Consider the following 12,720-nt stretch of genomic DNA (forward strand, 5'->3'; position numbering starts at 1 on the left):
TCGGTGCATTACCGTATCGCGTCTTGTTTTCAGGCTGCTCGCTGGAGAAACTATTCTCGCAGCTACACCACGCTTCAACTCGTGATAACTTCTCGACACTTATTTCTGGCAACGTGGAGATCACTTCCGTTCGCAGTGCATTTGACATATTGGTCTGGGTTGTGCAGCCGAGCGTCCATCGTCCCCCACTCCGGCCAGCCACCGCAACAACCTGTGTTTGCACCCTGCCAAACCTCTGCGTGTACATGGTCCAATGTGGCCATGTTAGGCTATTCCATGACAGCGCTGAGCCCCCCTCTCGCGCTTCCATAACAGCGTTGAGCTCTCCTATCAGATTTCTGACGCGCTGTCACCCTGTCTTCACGCTCTTTATCTTTTTCATCCATTACGGATTCTACTTTTTTATTAAACTTTCTTCGCGTTCTTCTCTTTTCCTGAGAAATTGACACATGAGGTTTTCCATGGAACTCATTTGTGTTTGAGGTTTACTAACAGTTCCGATTTCCGGTAAGTCTGTTTTTCCGTCTTTCACAACTATATTATCGATACAAACATCAGCTTCCCTAAGAGGGATTTGCGCATCGGGTTCCCTACTTGTGGATTGGATATCCGATTTCTTATTGATAGTCTGAGCATGGTTTTGCTGTGATACACTTTCCAATACATGTTCCACACTATGTTTCGTGTCCTCTACGTTTTCACTTTCTAACATTACTACCCTCTTCGGTCGACCCATAATTAATGTTAAACTAGATCACTTCCCTTACATACAATAAAATCACATATATCGACACACGGTATATATTCACTTTCCCCTTCAGTCTTTTAACCATTCGGTTCCTTTCCAAAAGGTCACACACAGTTAAAAATGGAAAAAATGTCGCTTAAGGTGCTACTGAAACTTCTGTCAAGCACACGCAAAGCAATGAACACTAGTGCAATTTACATGTAAATGTCACTTGACATAAGTTACAGTTGATCCAAATTTTCATAAAGTTCGTGCGCCAGAGGAAGTTTCTAGTCACTATATCAGCAAGCTGGTGCCCTGAGACAAATGTCCTTACCTTGTAAATGTTTCTGCCACTGGTCAACTTTTGGTCGAAGTTCAGTTTCTTTTTGTACAAATCAAACGTCTCTGTTCTCCTTGAGTTCACTCATACAATAGAGTTCTCGTTCAGTTCATGGAAAAGAATCATGTACAGTATTAAATATACGTCATACATATACGCATACATATGCAAGTTATACAGTTTTGTTACTATGTATTCTTAAGTTCGCTTAAGTTTTCTATATTCGTCAAGTAGTCTATTCTTGGCACTCTATGATAAGAATTTGGCCCCACGTTGGGCGCCAATTGCACTAATATCCGAACTGTATGATGTTATTGTCAATGTTCGTGTAGCATAAGAAATAATTAAGATGAATTATTCTCAATATCAATGGTAAATGCAGTTGTAAATGCAGAATACTCAATTCTACTAACACGTAATGATGTTCTCTGATATGAAAGGTTGCAAATTTCTTTTCCCACACTTTTGCATTTGCTTTGTACTCGTCTTTAGCTCTCCGATCCTCCCGCTCCCCCCACTCATTAGCTATATCATTATCTCTCAGAATACTCCATCATCCTACAGTCTAAATAAATATGTATTCAAAAATGGCTCTGAGCACTATGGGTCATGAGTCCCCTAGAACTACTTAAACCTAACTAACCTAAGGACATCACACACATCCATACCCGAGGCAGGATTCGAACCTGCGACCGTAGCGGTCGCGCGGTACCAGACTGAAGCGCCTAAAACCGCTCGGTTACACCGGCCGGCTAAATACCTATTCATCTCGAAAAATAACACAGTCTATCACGTACACTAAATACAATGACGTAACGTTTAGTCAGAGGAAGTTAATTAAACATTTGTGTAATGGTGATGCAACATTTAGCATTCTTTTATCTCAGAGAATGTGGAGTGGTTCAGACGTAAATGAAAAAGCGAATAAAATGAGTTCCAAAGTTAGAAATACCCGACAAATCTGCATGCAGATGCGAGCAGAAAAAAGGAGAGAATGCAGTAAGTGAAATCACGCTATAATAGCTTATGAATCGCACTGTTTTCAGATGTTCAAACAATCCAAAGTAGTAAACACCTATGACTGCAGGCCAATGACTTAAAAAAAACAATAAAACCGAAAAACTGTGGTAAAATCAATACACAGTTTTTAGCAGCGGCGTCGACAGACGTGGACTACCTTAAAGTAATTACACAGCAATTGCGGACGGCACGGGGACACAAGCTAAGAATTTAAGATCGTACGTCGGGCAGCTGCTGACTCTTACTTTTTGCAGAACATGTTCTCAGCCGAGCCGCCCGCACACGACTCTCGACCGCATCCGACGGTCCCACCAGCTCGTAAGCCTCTCACCATCAGCTGTTTGGCGTATACGGCTAGACTACCTTCACTAGGTGTACATACACGGGGTGAACCACGTAAAACTTGCACCGAAAATACTGCACAAGTGGAAAATGTTATTGATGTGCGGTTTACACAGAGTGGATTGGCAATCTGGGCCTCGTATTGTTATCCAATGAACAGATTGTAATAATAATTAGCAAGTGTATTTTTTGTGCTAACTAACGCTTTTTCAATGGAACAATGCTCATTGACATAAACAAACGAAAAGTAGTCTAAATTAGAGTGCGAGTGGCGTCTGTTGCAGAATTCTAGTGCGAGTTCCCACACCGACACTTGTACAACCCCAGTGGCAGCACTCACTGAAGAACAACAGGAGCGCATGCACGAGTTACGTGGATTCTGACCAGTAACGAGACAACTGACCATCTCAGGTCGTGCTCAGAATGACCACCGGCAGCGGCAATAGGCGCTTCCAGTCTGGTATGGAGATGTCCGAGCAGGCTGCGGTAATACGTCGTTGCACATCATTGGGTGTAGCCGCTAAGCCTTTGTTGACAGCGTATTTCAGATTTCCTCACAGAAAAGAGTCTACAGGCGACAAATCCAGGGAACGGGCAGCCACGGTACAGGTCCTCTGTGTCCAATCCAAAGATCTGGAAACAATTCGTGAAGACACGCTGGTGCACAGTGGGCTCGACAACCATCGTGCTGGTACCACAGGTTGCTCCTAGTCTGCAGAGGAAGTCTTCTAGCATTCGTGGAAGGTGGTCTGTTAGGCGGCTGCGGTACTTGTGCGCGTTCAGTGTTCCGTCGATGAAAAACGGGGCTGTGTACACTCAACGGACGCTGACGTTCCACCTGACGTTCGCTTCGAACGGGGATTGTCAACAGACCAACAGTGCATGTTTCGGCTGTTTACCTCGCTATGATTGGCAAATGTGGTTTCATCACTAAATAAGATACGTGATAATTCTTGAGTTTTCTGTCTCAATACTCATGTGCAGAAGTTAACACGATTCTCATAATCGTTGCCATGCGGCACTTGATGGAGAGAGGTGTGACTGGGATGGAACCTGTGCCGATGGAGAATGCGTGGAACACTTGCCCGACGCGTGCCACTTCCTCGTGCGGATCAGCTGCAACAGCATTACTTCCCCCTCTTCTGTCGTCACTTGTTTCCTTCTGTTACGCTGTCGGGGTGTTACAATATCACTTTCACGTAACTGATTGAAGAGACTGATAAATAATGGCCGAGATGGTTGGCGTCTGTTGGGACATCTTGCCGCATACACCTTACAAGAACGAACTACATTCTTCGTATACTCTTGATACAGCATGAGTATCTCGGCTCTTTCTGCATTCGTAAATCGCATCGTCCACTCACGATCCACTGCTTGGACTGTCAGACCGTAACTGAATAGCAAATCGCAACGCACCCAAGGAACATATAACCGCACTGTAAGAAAAGAATGCAACAACGTATCAGCAACTGTGCACGTTGAATGGCACAAAAAAGTGTCGGTGTGGAACTTTTTCAAAATACGATTCCTCGTAAACGACTCGCACTAGAATCCTGAGTACGAATCCCATTCTGTGAAAACCACGCATCAATGGCACTTGCCATCTCTGCAATATTTGCGGTGCAAGTTTCATGTGGTTCACCTTATATTGTCGTGCACTGGGGCGTCATCTTTGATGGAAATCGCACTGCCGATGAGAAATACTAACACAGGTGTCATAGTAGGACGGATTTTTCTCAGAATTTCGAACATCTTGCACCATTTTTCATTGTAGAACGCTTTTTGCAGGTCGACAAATCGTATGAACGTGTCTTGATGTTTCTTAAGTCTTGCATCCATTATCACTCGCAACCTCGGAATTGCCTCTCTGGCGCCTTTACCTTTCCTAAAGCCAAACTGATCAGACAGCCTCAGTTTTCTTTTTCCATTCGTTTCTAGCGAAGATATGGGCTACAAATGAGAAAATCCATTGAGATAAGCGACTTTAACAAAGGACAGATTATAGTTACGCATAGCCTGTAAATGAATATTTCGAAAACTGACGAAGCTGGTGGACTGTTTACGTGCTACTATCGTGAGCATCTACGGAAAGAGGCAGGAGGACCATTAGGCGCTAAATGTTTGGACGTCCGCGACTCTCCACAGAAAATGAGGTTCGGAGGCTTGTCTGATCAGTGAAGTGGATAGGTGGCGCTGTGGCAACACTGCCGAAAGAGCACAATGATGGTGCACGGGGTAAGTGTTTCTCAGCACACCGTTCATTATACATTTTTGGACACGGAGCTCCGCAGCAGACCACCCCTCAGTGTTCACTTGTTGACGCAGTGACATCATCACTTACGGTTGCAGTGGGCACAGGACCATCGGCATTCGACCGTCGATACGGGAATACGTCGGCTCTTCAGGTGAATCACATTATTTCTACACTAGGTAGAGGGTCGTCTCCATAAACGCCGTCATCGAGGTGAAGGGCGGCTCGAAACGTGCAGCGCGCCACGGACGCAGCCTGGAGGGAGCAGTATTGTGCCAGGGCAGACTGAAGATACGCTGACAGCTGCGAACCGGCCTGCGTAGTTTCATGCTTGGTGACTTACCGACGGCGATGTCATCTTTCAGCAGTATAATTGTCCGTGTGTCGGAGCCAGAACCGTGCTATAGTGGTTCTAGCAGCATCGTAGTGAACTCGCGTTGATGTCTCGGCGACCAAATTCTCCTGATAAATCCTATGGAAGCCATTTGGGTTCTATCGGGCGCCATCAGCACCTACGCAAATCGGCGGCCCATCATTTATGCAAATTACATGACGTGAGTGTAGACATCCCACATACCTCCACAAACCTACCAACAAACTGTTGGATCCCTGATACACAGAATCAGTGGTGCATTTCATTCCAAAGACGGGCAGACAAGATATTGAGCGGGTGGTCATAATTTGTTGGCACATCCAAAACATCGCATCACCGAGAAGGAGTTATGCGACATAAAGGAAAGTTTAGATTTCTACATCTGAAAGATGAGGTCTGTTCCAGTTTCGCGCCAGTCACGTAAGGGTGGCGCTAGTACCGCCACTATCAGGTTTGCTGTAAGTACACGCTGCAACGCTCGAGACCGTCGGTTGTCCTTGAGATTGGACGTGGTGATTTGATGTTACCCAAGAATGCTTGTAAGGCGACAAAGACCGTCACCACCACCTCACTCAGGTCGTGTAATAGGGCTACCAGACACTGGATGTTCCTTCTGCCATGTTGGAGGAAGAGTTGGCAGGAATGTAGCCACCGTACGAACGTGACTGCTGGCAGCGGTGATCACGAGAATGTAAGGTCGCAGCGAGACCAGACTCAGACCGAGAGGGAAGACTATCATGTTCGGTCTATGACTCTGGCGCATCGTACTGCATCTGTAGCAGCAATCTGAGCAGCAGTTCGCAGTAAAGTGACACAGTGATGTGTTTCAAACTGGATACTTCGAGGACAGCCCCGAGCCAGACGTCCTGTAGCGTGCATTCCACTGACCCCAAACCACACCCATTTACGATTTGCGTGGTGTCAAGTGAGAGCTCATTGAAGCGCAGGGTGGAGGTCTGTTGTGTTTTCTGATGAAAGATGGTTCTGCCTCGGTGCCAGTGATGTTAGTGTGTTGGTTAGAAGGAGGCCAGTTGTGGAGCTGCAAGCAAACTGTCTGCGTGCCGGACACACTGAACCTACGCTTGGACTTATTGTCTGGGGTGTGACAGCAGGAGCGGTCTCTTCGTTATCCCATGCATGCTCACTGAAAATATACACCTCAGTCTGGTGATTCAAGCCGTTGTGATGTCATTCGTGAACAACATTCCAGGGGGTGTTTTCCAACTGGGTAACGCTCGGTCAGATACCGCTATTGTAACCCAACATGCTCTACAAAGTGTCGACACGTTGCTTGGCCTGCTCGATCACCAGAACTGTCACGAATCAAGAACATACGAGACATCATCGGAGGACATCTCCAGCGTCATCCACAAATAGCGTTAACAGTCCCTGTATTGATCGGCCAAGTGCAACAGGCATGGAACCCGATCGCACAAACTAACATCCGGCATGTGTACCACACGATGCGTGGACGTTTACATGCTTGCATTGAAAATTCTGACGATCGCGCCGTTTATTAACGTAGCAGCGTTTCAAATTTGCGGCGGTTAACTTGTGCTGACCTGCGATGTTGCAATGTTAAAAAAACGGTTCAAATGGCTCTGAGCACTATGCGACTTAACTTCTGAGGTCATCAGTCGCCTAGAACTTAGAACTACCTAAACCTAACTAACCTAAGGATATCACACACATCCATACCCGAGGCAGGATTCGAACCTGCGACCGTAGCGGTCTCTGGGCTCAAGACTGTAGCGCCTAGAACCGCACGGCCACTCCGGTCGGCGTTACAATGTTAATTACATTAATATGCTACTTAGACAAATGTATTGCCGAAATTTCCTTGCTCTACATTAATTACTTTTTGGTGTTGCTGCTTTTGCAGCAGATGCTCGCCGGCGCGTGTACTGCAGGGACGAGTGAAAAATTAATTCGTGAAACAATTCCTAGCCATTCGCTCTCAGCGATATGCTTTTTTGTTAGGTACGTTGATCCAGCAAAGAATGTAAACTGTGTGGACTTTTGAAAGGAGGAAGGAGATATCGGTGGTTATTTTGAGGACACTCAGGATCCTTGCGTGGATAACTCTGTCGGCAGGAAGATTGCTCGCTGGATGGTGGGTCAGCGTTCGAGAGGGTTTTAATTTGACGAGAAGGAAAAACACTCGACAGCAGTGTGAGTTTTTAGTTTCATAGTTAAATAGCCGAGTGTCAGGGGACAGAGTGCTTCTGCGGTGGCGTGGTGCCGCACCTGCGTGCCGTGCCGTGCCGTGCCGTGCTCGGCCCTGTTGTTCTGCGCTCGTGCTGTGCTGCGCCTGCTGGCCCGCGGCAGGCAGGAAGTTTGCCGCCGTCTGGAAATAACGGCCGACCCAGATCGCCGCCGGCTTTTACGCCCTCGGAGCCGCCGGCGCGCCAAACCGCCGGCCTATAGTTAGGCAGTGCGGTCATCGGCGCCCCAGCAGCGGCTGCCCGGAAGACAGCCACGCAGCCCCTCCCTGCCTCACGCCGCCGTAGCGACCGGCCAAGCAGCCCTCCCTGGCGTGTTTACTTCCGGGCAAGCCAGGAGGGCGCCGACTCGTTTCACACAGGACAGTCGGGCAACTGCAGACGCTTCTAAGTTGTTGAACAGGTGCCGGATGTCAGTTAGTGGGACGGCCTTCCGTACCTGCTGCACTTGGTCGATCAGTACAGGAAGGGTTAACGCTGTTTGTGGATGACGCTGATGTGGATGACGATGTAGACCCATATGTGCTCGATTGCACACAGATCTGCTGATCGAGCAGGCCAAGGCAACGTGTCGACACTCTGTAGAACACGTTGGGTTACAACTGCGTTGTGTGGGCGAGCGGTATCCTGTTGGAAAACGCCTCCTTGAATGGCAGCACGATAGGTCCAATCACGGGACTGACGCAGACATTTGTAGTTAGGCTGGGTGGGATAGCCACGAGAGTGCTCCTACTGTCGTACGAAATACCCCAAACGATAACCCCATTAGAGGTACAGTGTCTTTAAGATGCACATTGGATACAGCTCCTTCTAATCAACACACGACCATCCCTGACACCGCGTCACAACCATCTTTCATCAGAAACCACGACAAACCTCGGCCTTCAATGAGTTCTTGCTTGACAAGACTGAAGTCGCAAATGGTGGTGTTTTGCGGTCAGTGGAAGGCACGCTACAGGCCGCCTGTCTCAGAGACAACCTTGCAGTAACAGATTTGTAACCGCTGTGTGATTGCGGCGCCAACTGCTGTTCAAATTCCTTCTGCAGATGGAGCACAATGCGCCAGAGACTTGCCCTCTTGTCAGTGGCATGTCATCATCCGGAGCCCGATCTTCGTGCTGCCCTACATTCCCGTGAACACCGCCACCAGCAATCGTGTACAGTGGCTTCATTCCTGCCAGGTCTTTCTGCAATAGGAAAGAAGGAACATCCAGGCTCTCGTAATCCTATTACACGACCTCGTTCAAACTCGTTGATGATTGTGTATTTGTCGCCTTAAATGTATTATTGGCTAACATCGCCGGCCGAGGTGGCCGAGCGGTTCTAGGCGCTACAGTCTGGAACCGCGAGACCGCTACGGTCGCATGTTCGAATCCTGCCTCGGGCATGGATGTGTGTGATGACCTTAGGTTAGTTAGGTTTAACTATTTCTAAGTTCTAGGGCACTGATGACCTCAGATGTTAAGTCACATAGTGCTCAGAGCCATTTGAACCATTTGACTAACATCAAATCACCAGCTCCACTCTCAAGGGTAACTAACATCCATGACCGTTACAGTTTGTGTTTGAAGCAAACCTGATGGCGTTACTAGTGCCACTCTCACGCCGCTGTTACGAAATTCGAACAGGCATCATCTTTCATATGTAGAAACACGTCTACCAACTTTCGTTTGCGTCGCATAGCCCCTTGTTGTTCTCTCTCTCTCTTTATATATATAATCTTTTTTTTCGGTGTACATAGGCAACCGACGATTGTGTTTCAGTTCTGATGTACAGTCCGAAGAATGGTTTCATGTACCTCTCCACTTAAGTCAATCCTGCGCAAACCCAGTCACCTCTTCATAATTAATGCAACGTACAATCGTTTCAGCCCGCTTCTCTTACACTTCCTTTTGTTACCAAGTTGACGGTTCCTCGATGCCTTAGGATGTGTCCTGTGAACTGATAACTTCTTTTAGTCACAAACTCTTTTTACTCAGATTTGATTCAATATACGTATCTTCAGCAGTTAGCCGATCTATTCGTGTAATATTCATCAGTCTTCCTACCATTTAAATTTATCTCAGATATTAACATATTTCTCTTTTTTGAGATTTTCTTGCTGTTTACGAGTCTGCATTGGATATTCTTTTTATTTCGGCCACCGTCAATTATGTTGCTGCCCAAAGAGCAAAACTCGCCTATTTCCTTCTGTGTCTCACTTCCTAACCGACATCCTCCAGTATCATTGGGTACAGGGTGGCCAAGATGCATGGATCTCAGCGTAGGTAATCCGCATCTGGCGCAGATAATGTAAGTTGAGTTGCCTATGTTGAGGCGAATGTCGTCTTATTGGGCAGTTACATCATGCCCGCCCGCTATGATTTGTCTACACTCCTTTACCGCTGTTTGACTTTTCTTTCTCTTTTCAACTCTTCTGCCGGCTCTAAGCTTTATCACAATTCTCCTTGTTTCCTCTATCCCAACGACTCGATCATAAGAGTAGTGAAGCTGCGTGTATCATTGAGACACGCATAACAACCACCACCGCCGTTGATGGGGGCATTTATTGGTACGATTTTTTATTCTTTTGTATTAAGTGTTCCATTGGAAGTTGCTTCAGCTTTACCCACGTTTTGGCAGATGCGTTATACGTGGGCTGCCCCGAAACTAAGGAACTTCTTCATTTACTGATGCAGATCGGTCAGATTACAGTTGTAATTAGACTGGCCTTTCCTCTTTATTCAGTAGTGTGTAAAAAATGGATGTAATATCTCAAATGGGTACTGAGTTTGAAAATTACGGAAAATGTAACAAAAAGAATAAAGAAACAGTAAAAACTGCTCTGCAGATTTCTCACTATACCGTGAGACTGCAGGCTAGATAAATTTATTCTGTTAATCTACTGAGGACGATGAATCTACAGTTACCTTTCACTAGAAACTGTAATTACCCGAAAGCTACTGCACTAGATAAGTATGCAAACTAGAATGCACTGATCTAAACGATATGCTGTTTACCAGCAACAGATTCAAACTTAGTGGCCTGACGTCGAGCTTCTGGCGACGTGATAATTACACCAGGTTCAAAAATCAAATGGCTTTGAGCACAATGGGACTTAACATCTGAGGTCATCAGTGCCCTAGAACTTACAACTACTTAAACCTAACTAACCTAATGACATCACACGCATCCATGCCCGAGGCAGGATTCGAACCTGCGACCGTAGCGGGCGCGCGGTTCCAGACTGAAGCGCCTAGAACCGCTCGGCCACACCGGCCGGCAATTACACCAGGGAGCCGCTTCACACAAGGATATGCACCGAGATTTCCGCAAAAACAAAAACTTAGAGTAATTTGCTAACCACTAGTCTACACCGTAAAATATACAGGTATAGTTCACTTCTTTGCAGAAGCACGCGAAAAACATTCATGTGGTCCCAGAAGGAAAAATCAGTGGGCGTCAAGTCGAGGGAACACGCAAGCCAGGCCAGCAGCCCAATGCGCCCTGCCCAATTCTCGCCAAAGGTTTCATACAAGTGTATGTGCGAAGTACAGAGGTGCACCATCATGTTGGTACCACATTCGCTGTCGCACGTTGAGTGGCTCAAATGGCTCTGAGCACTATGGGACTCAACTGCTGAGGTCATTAGTCCCCTAGAACTTAGAACTAGTTAAACCTAACTAACCTAAGGACATCACAAACATCCATGCCCGAGGCAGGATTCGAACCTGCGACCGTAGCGGTCTTGCGGTTCCAGACTGCAGCGCCTTTAACCGCACGGCCACTTCGGCCGGCCACACGTTGAGTGGAACATGTTTCAACAACTCTGGCAGAGTTTCTCGTAAAAAATGTTGAGTATCTGTCTGGAGCTACCAGATTATGCTGAGCCGGCCCAAATGTTAACATCGAAGCGATCTCGGTGGCCACGAAGGCGGCGTGCGGATTTTCCGTTCCCAAGTGTGTCGTTTGAGGCTGTTGAACATACCTTCTCGCGTAAAGGATGCCTCATCCGTAAAAAGTACACGGTTGCAAAAGTGTGGTTAATTGGCGCACCTCTGCAAAAACCACTGGCAGAATTCAATTGGATGTGGAAAACCGTCTGGGTTAAAGGCGTGAACCTTCCGAGGCGGTAGCGGTGCAAATCACCTCCGTGCGACACACGCCAAGTTGTGGCGTGGCTTACGGCCGATTTCGGTGCCAGACGCCGCGACCACATTGAGGGCGTCTTTTCCAGCATTGCTGACGCCTCCTCTTCAAGCCCTGCTGTACTCACTGTGCGTTGACCACAGCCTCCGTCACGCCTTCGCATCTGTAACACAAAATGAATACAACGGGTTTCGAAGTAGGCGTTAAATGCACAAGTGCCGTTACGAGACTGTACCAGTGGAAAAAGTACCTCAACTGAGCCTGTCTCTCGTGGGTGCCTGTGGATGGCAGTAAATGTATGTGGATGAGACACTCGACGAGTGGGAAACCGCCGACCGTACAAAGGTCGGAGACCGTGAGCATTTGCATCCACCGCGCTGCACTTGAGCCCGCCCCACACAGTAACAAACACAAGAGTGTGCCTGTTTGATGACAAACTGACGCAGGGCGGACCAGACTCCGCAGCGTGCACAGGTGCTGCCCTCTATGCAACACCTGTAGAACATGCATTTGCACGTCCAAAAGCAACGCGTTCACTTCCCAGTAAGAGGCGGAAGACGCATAGTGTTGTCCCGCCTAGAATATCAGCAACTTCGTCGACTACAGCGCTTGCAGATAAAGGCCATAACACTTGGACTCCACGTCTGCTGTTGTTGTGGTTTTCAGTCCAGAGACTGGTTTGATGCAGCTCTCCATGCTACTCCATCCTGTGCAAGCTTCTTCATCTCCCAGTACTTACTGCAACAACATCCTTCTGAATCTGCTTAGTGTATCCATCTCTTGGTCTCCCTCTACGATTTTTACCCTCCACGCTGCCCTCCAGTGCTAAATTTGGGATCCCTTGATGACTCAGAACATGTCCTACCAACCGGTCCCTTCTTCTTGTCAAGTTGTCCTACAAACTCCTCCCCAATCCTATTCAATACCTCCTCATTAGTTATATGATGTACCCGTCTAAACTTCTGCATTTTTCTGTAGCACCACATTTCAAAAGCTTCTATTCTCTTCTTGTCCAAACTGTTTATCGTCCTTGTTTCAATTCCATACATGGCTACACTTTCAGAAACGACTTCCTCACACTGAAATCTATACTCGATGCCATTGCCAGTCTACATTTTATATCCTCTCTACTTCGACCATCATCAGTTATTTTGCTCCCCAAATAGCAAATCTCCTTTACTACTTTAAGTGTCTCATTTCATAATCTAATTCCCTCAGCATTACCCGACTTAATTCGACTACATTCCATTATCCTCGTTTTGCTTTTGTTGATGTTCATCTTATATCCTCCTTTCAAGACACTGTCCATTCCGT

The 12,720-nt window shown here is 47.1% G+C and overlaps 1 protein-coding gene across 1 annotated transcript in view; it reads left to right on the plus strand.

The window, feature by feature from the left end:
- Positions 1–12,720, plus strand: part of LOC126260973 (unc-112-related protein-like) — a 651,959-nt gene that overhangs the window by 308,128 nt on the left and 331,111 nt on the right. The window lies entirely within an intron of this gene.

The sequence above is a fragment of the Schistocerca nitens genome, chromosome 5, assembly GCF_023898315.1.
Source record: "Schistocerca nitens isolate TAMUIC-IGC-003100 chromosome 5, iqSchNite1.1, whole genome shotgun sequence".
In the NCBI taxonomy this organism is placed as follows: domain Eukaryota; kingdom Metazoa; phylum Arthropoda; class Insecta; order Orthoptera; family Acrididae; genus Schistocerca; species Schistocerca nitens.